This window comes from Schistocerca cancellata, chromosome 9 (assembly GCF_023864275.1).
Source record: "Schistocerca cancellata isolate TAMUIC-IGC-003103 chromosome 9, iqSchCanc2.1, whole genome shotgun sequence".
Lineage (NCBI taxonomy): Eukaryota > Metazoa > Arthropoda > Insecta > Orthoptera > Acrididae > Schistocerca > Schistocerca cancellata.
This window is the reverse complement of record NC_064634.1, coordinates 123,715,432-123,727,954: the sequence shown is the minus strand read 5'-3', so window position 1 is coordinate 123,727,954 and position 12,523 is coordinate 123,715,432. Positions and strand designations below refer to the sequence as shown.

The window sequence follows — 12,523 nt, the reverse complement described above, 5'->3', positions numbered from 1 at the left end:
TCTTTTCCCGTTGTGCAACATAAACGGTAAATTTTACGTGATAAATTTATGGCTGACTTCCATTCGAGGTCAAAATGACTTAACTGGCCAGTACTCATGTCCTCAACTTTATTGAAGCTCCGTCTTGTTAAACATTGCGGGAGTTACAGTGTAATGCTGATGCATTAAGTTGTTCTGAGAGCGGTGCTGATATTCAAGACAATAAAAGCGTTTAAAAGCTGTGAGCTATCTGGGGAAGTTAACCTTGCATTACTGAGCAACTGTTTCACCAGGTATCCAGTCTAGCTTACCAAATTCCAAACCAGACCAACATTAATTATAATCTTTTAATAGTCTTCTTACGACTACCGGTGATATATATATAAAAAGAGAATTTAAATAAAAAGAAATAAATCAGTTTATATTTGGACATTTATTTTAACATTGATCATTGTTCCGTTAAAATTTCAGCATATTAAACTTGATTCATAACTAAACTGGTCCCTTATTTAGGATTGTGAAAATGTGAGTTTGTAATCTTACAGAACACATCAAATATGGAGCCAAGATTGGGAGACTGCATAGAACACTGTATTCATAAAATAACACACGAAGAACGTTAAAACATATGCAAGAGGAAATTAACCACAGCCAACCGATTCAATTTTCACCCAAAGAAGTTACGTTCGTAGCGCAATCCTGTCTGTCATGAAATTACCACATACTGGTTTACTAAATTCATACTAACTCTCTGTGAAATCTTCCCGAAAAAATAGCTGAGGACTACTTTGATGATTACACCACATGCTTCACGTGGTCAACTTGGTTTACACAAAGAGTGTAACTCCACAATAATTTTGATAATTAAAATAAATTACATCGAAACGCAATTTACAAAAGAAAAACCTCGGACTGGTTGCTATCGTCTTACGATTAACCTGATGGGTCAAACAACTGTATAAGCACGTGGTATTGGTCTCACAAAGTACACCCCACGTGGGTCGAACATAAAGAAAAGTTGCTTTATTGAAAAATATTATCAAGACGAGATGTTATAATCTCACGCACACTCGCATTTAAGATTGATGATCTTAGTTAGAGTTACTGATCAACACGTGGTTCCACTTTACTCACAAAGTAGTGACAAAGCAACTACCGGAATATATTCTGAACTTCACACGAGAATTACACTGCGCTGCAATTTAAGATAACATTAGATTTTTAGATCTAAACCTGAAATAAAGGTGATTAAATTTTCAGTTAGGCTGAACTTAAGAAATCCATTGTCCTCGGACTTAGCAGAGACGCGCTTAGCCGGAGATCTTACCACTGCAGACGCTCGCCACGAACAGACTCCCGTGGGCCCCTACCGAGGATGCTTCACAGATACAAGCGGAAGTGACCAGAGAGGCAGTTTCCTATACCAACATGAGAAGGGACGGACAGGACCATGCTAAGAATAGAAACCTCTTTGCTTTTAGAAAGCGTAGATACCTGTTCCGACGTTGGTCCTACTGTTCTCTAGCAGACAGGCTTGTCTGCTGCCATCAAGCATGCAACAAGAAATACATTTGCTCATTCATCCTTTCACACAGAAGAGAAGGGGGATTGTAACGTCTACGCTCGGGCGTACGTTAACTCTTTAAAGCCTGTACTATGGTAAGTTGACGGGCTTCACCTTATAAGAAAGGATTTTAGTAAATATGTTGACCGCGTGTACCTGAATGGAGGCAAAATCAGACTTACACCCACTCAGTAACAACAATGATACGTCTAGCAAGTCTAAAGTGTAAGTACGCGTTAGGACGTACAAGAAACATACACAGCAGATGCTACCAATTGTTAATAATACGGTCGCCAGCCTACTTAGGCATTAACTGAGTTTCTTCCCTGTACAAGAGGAAGTACGTTCAAGCATAACAACACGTAGTAATACTGCATTATATGGTAAATTTAGAACCAGAAAAATGTACTGAACTAATATTTTCACTATCTGTACTAATTTGGACAAGCTATTAATACACTACATTACACTATAATGTTTACTACAGACTGCGTTTGGTCTATAGATCCGACTGAAATCGGGCATAGGTTACCCTAGAAATAGCACTTTTGAAACACACATACAAAGTCAATTTTAAAAAGGGAAAACACTGATAAATTTAAGTTTTATATTGACTTTGCTGGTCAAAGCAGTTCAGTACACTTCAGAATTCAAATGAATAGAAAAGAAAGAAAGGAGAGGGGGGGGGGGGGAACCTGAAACTGTTATGATCACTGTAGTGAAGGTTTGATCATTGAGAGCCTTAAGCATTCTAGATTTCCAATATATGATTTACCACTCTTTTTGTCTTATTTCCTGCTCATTTAACTACCGTTATTTTCGTCTCAATTTAAATAAACTTCATTACTAAACCAATTTCAATATTATCTTCCAACTTGGTCAGACCTAAATTATTCGTCCAGTATTTCATTAACAACAAAGTTCTTTAAACATCATTCTAACATAGATAGGTCTGCAGGTAATTATTATTAACATAAACTTTAAATCTTCATCTTGGGATACTCGGATTGCACAACATGTGGGAAGGACCCTGTGTAGGTTAGTTGTGAGGATAATTAATTGATAGGACAGTTCTGGTAAAATTTAAGTTATTATTGAACAGTATGTATCAAAAGTGACACTGGTCCACACGAATACAGTACTGAAAGTTTCAACCTGTTCGTATCGATGAGGCGGTCGGCAGGCGGCGAGATGGCGAGGCACAAAGCACGGGTGCAATTACAGCAATGGCTCATGAAATATCGGCACTTTACTTCTTCATGGCGTCGCAATGCTTTTCCATTTAGTGCCTATAGAATATTGTCATGCTGTATAGACGTCGGAAACAGCGCATCCGAGGCTCAACGAAACCACTTTTTCCAGGAGAGCCTCCTCGACCCAGCACGTGTTTCTCAGATCGATGCCCAACTCCGACTACTCTGCTGAGCCCGTTATGCCGTGCAGCGCCCGTGTGCATTTTCCCGCGCTCGCCTGCCTCCACCTTTTACCGCTCCCCTACAGACAGCGTATTCACCAAAGGTTTTACATTCCACATATTCTAATACATTGCCTACGTATGGACCAGGTGTACAAATACAACTTTCACATCTTACAATAGTTTCAACATTAGGTACACTTCCCTTCGATTACAACATTACTTGAAATTTGACATAAATATTAAAATTTACATCGAAATTTGTTTATAGCTTTTTCAACATAATGTCATGAAACAAAAAAGAAATGAAACCAGAATATCGATTATACTAATTTATCGAAATTCAGAAGACAAAAATTTATTACATATACAGTAGGATAACGTTAGTGTTGTTACAGGATGACAGTATCTTATCATGTACAGTATATAAAAGAAAGCAGATGTAGGTTCCATATGAGACTGTGTGACATGAATTACATGTAAACTGTGTTTTAAAGTGCAGTAGTGCGACAGATCGTTGTTGTTTATGTGTAAAAGTAACACGTTCCACTGCCCAGTCTCCTCCCAGATAGTCAGAAACACCACAGTAAATTTAGAAGTGGAATGTATGCCGTAAATGACAACAGATTTAAGAAATTAACATGAAAGGAATCCAACAGAGATCTTTCAACAGTACGCTATAGTCGCTGTGCTCCTCGGCGCTGTTAGCGTTTGTCTCGGTTGCAACATAAACGTTGCCGTATAGACAGACACCCTCCCGTAGGAAGGGCTCCGCCGTCGCCTGCGCGCGGTTGTGAATGGAGAGCAGAGACTGCGGGCGTTTGCGTGGCCGTGAGGCAGGTCGGTCGCCTCCGTTCGGCACCGTTCGCGCACTGGTGGAGGTCGCGGTCGCAGCGGATTGGAAGCCTTCGCGATCCGCGAGGCAGCGCCGGCCAGTGTGTGTGCGGGGGCCGGCCGGAGCGGGCGCTGCTGGCAACTCCGTGTGTCTTCTCTAGCCGGGCAGGTAAGCCTACCAGCAGCCGGTCTTCTGCTAGCCGGCACATGTTACTGTCCTTACAAACGCGCGATATACGTCAGTCCGTTTCATTTGAGGAGGTTAAGAAAATCGTTTGCTACAAATTTACTGTCGTTGCATTGTTTCACAGAATCGGCCATAACGGGCCGGATCTGGTCTGCCATTTGCTTAAATCCTGCTCGCGGAAGAAATTCGTGGGAAAGAGAGCGAGGCTCTGCCCGGTACATATTTTCGAACATTTCCGACGATGTCGGTTCGCCCCGCGTTTCCAGTTAATTACGCAGATAAGTGAAGGGCTTGCTTAGTCAGCGGATTTTCAGTGCCATTTCATCGCTGTTTAAGAACAATGAGAAACACCTTTACAGCCTGACAAGGAACCCCTTGAATGCGAGGTCGCAAGTTCAGTGTTTAGGAAGGCTCGTTTGAAAGTTTTGTGTTAACAATTATGATGAAAGAAATAGATGCTAATGAATGTAGGTTAATTCATACAAAGAAGAAGACAGCAACCAGCCACTATTAATACTGCTATTTATTTAGGTAAATAGCGCAGTCACCGGTTTCGAACTGGCAAGTTCATCATCAGACGGTTGTTCACATGATTTCCAAGATACACTTTACATTATCGTCCGTTTTCGATTTTTATTCTTCCACTGTGGCGAAGTATTTTTTGTGTGTTGTTGCCCTACGGTAGAAAACAGTGTTAGAAGCGCCCTGTGTGAAAATAACTAACCTCCAAACGATGAACTACAGAGTAAATGCCGACCGGTGTGGCCGTGCTGTTCTAGCCGCTACAGTCTGGAACCGAGTGACTGCTACGGTCGCAGGTTCGAATCCTACTTCGGGCATGGATGTGTGTGATGTCCTTAGGTTAGTTAGGTTTAAGTAGTTCTAAGTTCTAGGGGGCCGGCCGTAGTGGCCGTGCGGTTCTAGCAGCTACAGTCTGGAACCGAGCGACTGCTACGGTCGCAGGTTCGAATCCTGTCTCGGGCATGGATGTGTGTGATGTCCTTAGGTTAGTTAGGTTTAATTAGTTCTAAGTTCTAGGCGACTGATGACCTCAGAAGTTAAGTCGCATAGTGCTCAGAGCCATTTGAACCATTTTTTAAGTTCTAGGGGACTGATGACGTTAGAAGTTACGTCCCAAAGTGCTCAGAGCCATTTTTTTAACCCCAGAGTAAATAAATATGTGAGGTTAAGTGGCTATGGTACTTACATCGAAAATTCCTCGCTATTTTGTTGCGAAGTTGCAGGATTGTAATTTCGAATATTCCAAAATATATCCATTACTTATGTAATTTATACATCACCATATTGTGCAAAGCAACACACACACACACACACACACACACACACACACACACACACAACAACAAAAAGAATTTGCCACATGTGAAGTTATCACAAAGATTGCAGATTTACAACTACAACAGTGTCAGAGACGTTCTCTCTCAGAGATATCACAATATACGGATTGCTTTGATTTCACAGTATCACTGTTTTTAAAGAAAAACATAACATAATGAAAATTAAAATACAAAGATAAACCTTACATTATGAGCATATAATATTACCTAAATAAATACCAGTATTAATTGTGACTGGTTGATGTCTTCTTCTTTGTAAGAATTAATCTATATTAATTGTACACATATCTGTAACATGATGTGCTCATAATGTAAGGTTTATCTTTGTGAAAATACCTGATTTAAAACAAAATGCCTGGGGAGTACGCAATACACAGTAGTTCAACAAATTCTAACTTTTGGCCAGTGGTTTGTATGAAAATGTGAATCTCCGACTAAATCGACTGCGCTGATCATGAATCAGAATCCTGTTGCTCTACAGCAAGTAAGATTTTTGCACCTTTATCATCATATCATCATCATGATCATTATCATCGAAATATGTACCCAGTGAAATCGGATAGCAATAACAGGAAGACAGAGGCGTTATGGAGCAATAAGATGGTGGAAAAAAATAACGTCAGAGACATGTGAATGAGAAGAAGCAAATACGGTGATTTGGGACACTTATCAGGTGAAAGTATTACTTCCGTTTACATTTTTTCGTGAATGAAACCTTAATGTCCTTCGTTTGATGTGTCACTGTCCTTCACATGTAATACACCAGCAGTAGTCAGACATTATGCTTATCTCAATGACCTTGATAACGACGTTCCAGAGGCTTACGTTCTTGATGGAACCGTTCAGCATGTTCCTCCGATGCGTTACGCAATTTGTGCCGAAAATAGTCTAAGTATGATATTAGAAAACGTAGTTTTATGGCGAACTTGCATCCTAACTCTTTAAACGACTGTGGCAGGTCTTACACTGTTTCCTTTTAATCAGGCCGCTTATTCTGGCCGTGGAGACAATGCACAACATTTTTTAAACTTCTGCAACCTTACTGTTCTATTTCCGTCATTCTACTTTCAAAGTGTTCATCAGACAGCGACTTACATACATTCAGTCCAAGAAATGTCCCTTCTTTCAACTTTGCAGTCGATAGATTTTGGAATTGTCTGCACAGGGACCGGAAAAAATTTCCCGTTCTTTTCTAATGCTTTTGATGTGCAGTGGAGGAACAAAATGCGATCTAGATTAATCAAACGCTCATTCACAATGTTCTTCGATCTCACTGATAGGTTTTCCCTCTTAGGCCATACTCTCCTACTACAGATCTCGTGATATACTCTACTGTCCCATTCACAAATATAGGAAGCCACTTTAATGTGTCGTGTTTATTGGCCGAATAGAATTCCAATCACTTAGACACAACACCCAAGCCACTGGTGTTCTTCACATTTCGAATGAGTGCTTTTATAGTGTTGCATGTATCTTTTAAGTGTACGGACACGCAAGTGGAACCGATTTTAATTCGTTTCCAGTATGTACCATTGCAAAAAAATGGTTCAAATGGCTCTGAGCAGTATGGGACTCAACTGCTGAGGTCATCAGTCCCCTAGAACGTAGAACTACATAAACCTACCTAACCTAAGGACATCACAAACTATGATGACCTCAGCCCACAGGAAAAATAATTATCAAAATCTGAACTGTGAAGTCATCCAAAATTCTAGTTGGAAAACCAAACTCTGTTTTACTTCTCAATTGGTCACGGTCCCACTTTGTTTATGAATTGAAAACTCTAATATTCACGAGAAACTGCTCTGAAATTAGCCCGAACCGACAAAATTGTGTAAAGTTCAGATTTTGTTTAGTATTTTTCTTGTGGGTTGAGGTCATCACATATGCCGTGTTGTGAGAATATGCCGTGTTTTGACAGGACAGTGTTTTAGTAATACTGGCTTGTAGAACCTGTCAATCTTAGGATCGATTATTGAATTTTGGAAGAGTGCAAATTGTATTGTTTTGTTTTGTGTGGGTTACCTTTTGTAGATGATAATCAAAGAAGATGAGCGTGTAGCTAGTTTCAAGGTGTGGGACAGTGAGCAAGGAAAAAATAAAGAAAAAGAGTTTTTTTTATGGAAAAGGTAGATAATGGATTAGACATTAAAGTGGAACCAGGTGTCAGAAGAGAAGCAGATGAGATGGGAGGAGTGGAAAGTATGTTAGCATTGCTGTTGACGGCAATGGAAGGAATGGCCGAGGCAGGATTCGAACCTGCGACCGTAGCGGTCGCGTGATCCCAGACTGTAGCGCCTAGAACCGCTCGGCCACTCCGGCCGGCTGTACCATTACAGCTTTCAAACTTTGCTTTAAGTGTCTATAAGTAATTTCCATTTTTTACTGTCGTACTTCTGAGCTCCAACTTTCGCCACTAATCCGGCGATATCTTTGCACAAAACTATTAGACCATCTTCAACAAAAAATATCTTGAAGCCTTTATTACGATTTCTGTGCACTGAATACTGTTGGCCGTGTCCAACTAAATTATTTTCATTGAGACGTGATCGCAGAAATTTTGCTGCGTCCTTTCAGAGTCCCAAATCTTTCACTAAATTACTGTCGGCACCATTCTCGGAATAGTCAGGTTCACTTATTTCATGACTTTCTTCCGGTTGAGAAAATTCAGATCTATCTGTTGATGTTGGTGGAGAGGGGAACGGCAGCCCTGGACCCTGAGAGACAGGTCTACTCGCTGAAGCTAAGTTCGGATGCAAGATTTTGTTCGTTCTACAAAGTAGGTGAGTCGAAGGAGGAGGTCGAGGAGGTTGTGATACTTTTCATTCAAACTGCATTTTAATTTTACACGGTCCGATCACATAAAAGTGATCACCACCCCCTTTTCGACGTCAACATGCAGCAATCATTCACAAACGGCAGCGCTAGCAGTGGAGGGTATATAAGGCACGCCGGGGTGGGGTGGGGAGGGGGATGGACACCGTTCATAGGAAAATGTCGAGGAAATTATGACAGATCACGGGCGAATGATGACGAGAGTGAACGACGGCTGTGGAGACGTGTAAGGGCGAATAGCCCTGCAACTGTTGAGCGACTGACCACACAGATGAACCAAAGGGGCAACGAACAGCGTCTCAGCGAACGTTTCTGTGTATGGGCCTCCGCAACAGGCATCTAGTTCATGCATCCACGCTAACTGCTGTTCATTGGCGACGAAGCCAGTTACGCAACTGGACGTCCGCTGAATGGCGACAGGTGACCTGTTAAGGTGAATCACGTTTTATGCTCTATCAGACAAATAATCGTTGGCGTGTACGGCGTGCAACGTCTAAAAGCAAACACCTGGCTGCCAAGGGGGAGCGTTATACACTACTGGTCATTAAAATTGCTACACCAAGAAGAAATGCAGATGATAAACGATTATTCACTGGACACATATAATTATTATACTAGAACTGACATGTGATTACATTTTCACGCAATTTGGGTGCAAAGATCCTGAGAAATCAGTACCCACAACAACCACCTCTGGCCGTAATAACGGCCTTGATACGCCTGGGCATTGAGTCAAACAGAGTTTGGATGGCGTGTACAGGTACAGCAGCCCATGCAGCTTCAACACGATACCACAGTTCATCAAGAGTAGTGACTGGCGTGTTGTGAGGAGCCAGTTGCTCGGCCACCATTGACCAGACGTTTGCAAGGTGAGAGATCTGGAAAATGTGCTGGCCAGGCCAGCAGTCGAACATTTTCTGTATCCAGAAAGGCCCGTACAGGACCTGCAACATGCGGTCGTGCATTATCCTGCTGAAATGTAGGGTTTCGCAGACATCGAATGAAGGGGAGAGCCACGGGTCGTAACACATCTGAAATGTAACGTCAACTGTTCAATGTGCCGTCAATGTGAACAAGAGGTGACCGAGACGTGTAACCAATGGCACTCCATACCATCACGCTGGGTAATACGCCAGTGTGACGATGACGAATACACGCTTCCAATTTGCGTTCACCGCGATGTCGCCAAACACGGATGCGACCATCATGTTGCTGGATTCATCCGGAAAAATGACGTTTTGCCATTCTTGCACCCAGGTTCGTCGTTGAGTACACCATCGCAGGCGCTCCTGTCTGTGATACAGCGTCAAGGGTAACTGCAGCCATGGTCTCCGAGATGCTAGTCAATACTGCTGCAAATGTCCTCGAACTGTTCGTGCAGATGGTTGTTGTCTTGCAAACATCCCGATCTGTTGACTCAGGCATCGAGACGTGGCTGCACGATCCGTTATAGCCATGCGGATAAGATGCCTGTCATCTCGGCTGCTAGTGATACGAGGCCGTTGGGATCCAGCACGGCGTTCCGTATTGCCCTCCTGGACGCACCGATTCCATATTCTGCTAACAGTCATTGGATCTCGACCAACTGGATCAGCAATGTCGCGATTCGATAAACCGCAATCGCAATAGGCTACAATCCGACCTTTATCAAAGCCGGAAACGTGATGGTACGCATTTCTCCTCCTTACACGAGGCATTACAACAACGTTTCACCAGGCGACGCCGGTCAACTGCTGTTTGTGTATGAGAAATCCGTTGGAAGCTTTCCTCATGTCAGCACGTGGTAGGTGTCACCACCGGCGCCAACCTTGTGTGAATGCTCTGAAAAGCTAATTATTTGCATATCACAGCATCTTCTTCCTGTCGGTTAAATTTCGCGTCTGTAGCACGTCATCTTCGAGGTTTAGAAATTTTAATGGCCAGTAGTGTAGTCTATTTTCGTGGGGTTCTCTAAGCGATCTCGTCATTCTGGAAGGCAAATTGGATTAAGAAAAAAATGTAGCTACCCTTGGGGACCATGACCACACCCACATGCATCTTTATAAAGACATCGGCAAGATGGTACCTACTAACTGGACAATACAGAGTATCGCGTAGCTCACAGTGTACATTCGTGATTCGAAGAACACCAAGATGTGTGTAACGGACTCCCTGGCCACCAAATTTCCAGATCCAGATCTGTGGAACCAACTCGTTTGGACTGTTCACGCCATGGATCCTCAACTGAGAAACCTGGCATAGCTGGCCCCTGTCGGTGCCTTCTACAACGTCATTGACGCCCGTCCTATACGTCCGCAATGCAAAAGGCTTCCAACAGATGGCCACATTAATGTGACTGGACCGTTATTACATCAACGACTCCCACGAAAGAACGAAACAATAGTCATAAGCAAAAATTCTCCTCCAGGATATCACAATTTAAGACCATTTACAATTTTCAACAATGACATTCATACACCTCCACAACTTTCTCAGCAAATAAAAGAACGCAATCAACTATAATTTCAGAAAAAGCGCTATAATAAAACAGTATGCTTAAAACTCATAGCCCATAAATCCCCCACTATCCATTCATGGAAAATACTGCCATGACATGAACTGCATTAGAACTCTACAACACAAATTTTTACATAGCACAACAACCATCAACTTTTACCAGTTTACAAAAGATATGCAGTATTGCCCATGAACTGTCATATGTCTGAGCTCTGATTAAATACAGGAAACCAGCGAGACTGGAGCCACCACGCTCACGAACTCTTGAAACAATCAACTTGCCTTAGGCCTGCAACACTAGCTGATTTCTGGGTAATAACCAAGGCCACCCAGAACTTTGGCGTATCCAACGAGGTATATGTGGGTTCACAACTCCGAACAGGCAACCTTAACAAAGCGATCACTCGACGCTAGCCGGCGCCATTGACGATACGGAGAGTTCGGAGTAAGATATGATCGAAAATTGCATCCGAGACGGCGTGTTGTAGTAAGTCAGCCTCTCTTTGGATGTCGTCAGGATTTAGAAGTTTGGAATCTTGGCTTTCGATTACGGTATGAATTTTGACATGGTACACATTCCAGTCTGCATGGGAATAATTCTGGGTATGTCAGGGTGGGTAATGAGGAGTGAGACAGATTGGGTTTGGCACACAGCATGAGATCTGCAGAAGGACCTCAAGAGGTCGTGGGACACATAATGTCAGGACAAGTGTGGTCAGGGATATGGATATCGTGACCATTGAGGATGTTGAAAAAACTGATGCGACCGCCGTTTTGCGGCGGGTCTGCCGGAGTGAAAGTTAAGGTTGGGTGTGATTATGTATGTGATAAAGGTTCAATCTACATGGGTTAGGAAATTGTAGTGGATGAAAGTGTTAGGTTGGATGTAGATAGGGGCAAGGAAAATGTGTTTTAGGGGAGAGATGGCGCGGATGAAGGGATCAGTTGGATCATTGAGGAGCAGTTGGGGAGTAGAATGGGTGATTGGAGAAGGACGATGGCAACTCCACCATGGGCAACAGGATTGAGATTATCAGTACTTTGTAGGATGTAAGGATGGAGACATGTACAAGGAATTGTGTAGTTGGATAAGGTTTTCGTTGAGAAAGAGGCCATGGATTTCATGTCGTTGGAGGGTCTGGATAAGATGATGTTTATCAGAGTGGAGGGGAATAATATTTTGGCATAGTATGTTGTATGTCTGCTGATCCATTTTCAATAAAACAATAATGTGTTTGAGAGGTTGTTATAGATCGAAAATGAACTGAGCTTCATTCTGGGAATGTCATGTAGGTGTTCATCTGGAAGATGGTGTGGATGGGTGGCAAGGTTCAAATGGCTCTAAGCACTATGGGACTTAACATCTGAGGCCATCAGTCCCCAAGACTTTGAACTACTTAAACCTAACTAACCTAAGGACATCTCACACATCCATGCCCGAGGCAGGATTAGAACCTGCACCGAAACAGCCGCGTGGTTCCGGACTAAAGCGCCTAGAGCCGCTCGGCCACAGCAGCCGGCCGGGTGGCAAGGATTATTTGTTGTAGGATGTGGGGTTTTTCAAAAGGGTGTATGGTTTGCAGTATTAATTATTAATGTTACTGAGCGGATGATGTCTTCAACGGTGGACGGAGGATGGAGAGAGTTGTTTTTGTGGTTTGGTTTATTAATTGTGCGTATGTGGATAGTGAGTTCAGGCTTTTGAGTGTTTGTTCAAATAAGTGTGAATTCCTAAAGGTCCAAACTGTTGAGGTCATCTGTCCCTAGTCCTACACACTACTTACTTAAACTAACTTATGTTAAGAACAACACACACACCCATGCCCAAGGGAGGACTCGAACCTCCGGCGGGAAGA

General features: G+C 42.6%; 1 protein-coding gene across 1 annotated transcript in view; it reads left to right on the top strand.

Annotated features, from left to right (window-relative positions):
• Positions 1 to 3,802: 3,802 nt before the first annotated feature.
• The window catches only part of LOC126100631 (UDP-glycosyltransferase UGT5-like), a 200,237-nt gene continuing 191,516 nt past the window's right edge, over positions 3,803 to 12,523 (top strand). Inside the window, exon 1 of the mRNA XM_049911257.1 lies at positions 3,803 to 3,960. The gene's annotated coding sequence lies outside the window, so the exon portion shown is untranslated. The remainder of the gene's footprint in view (positions 3,961 to 12,523) is intronic.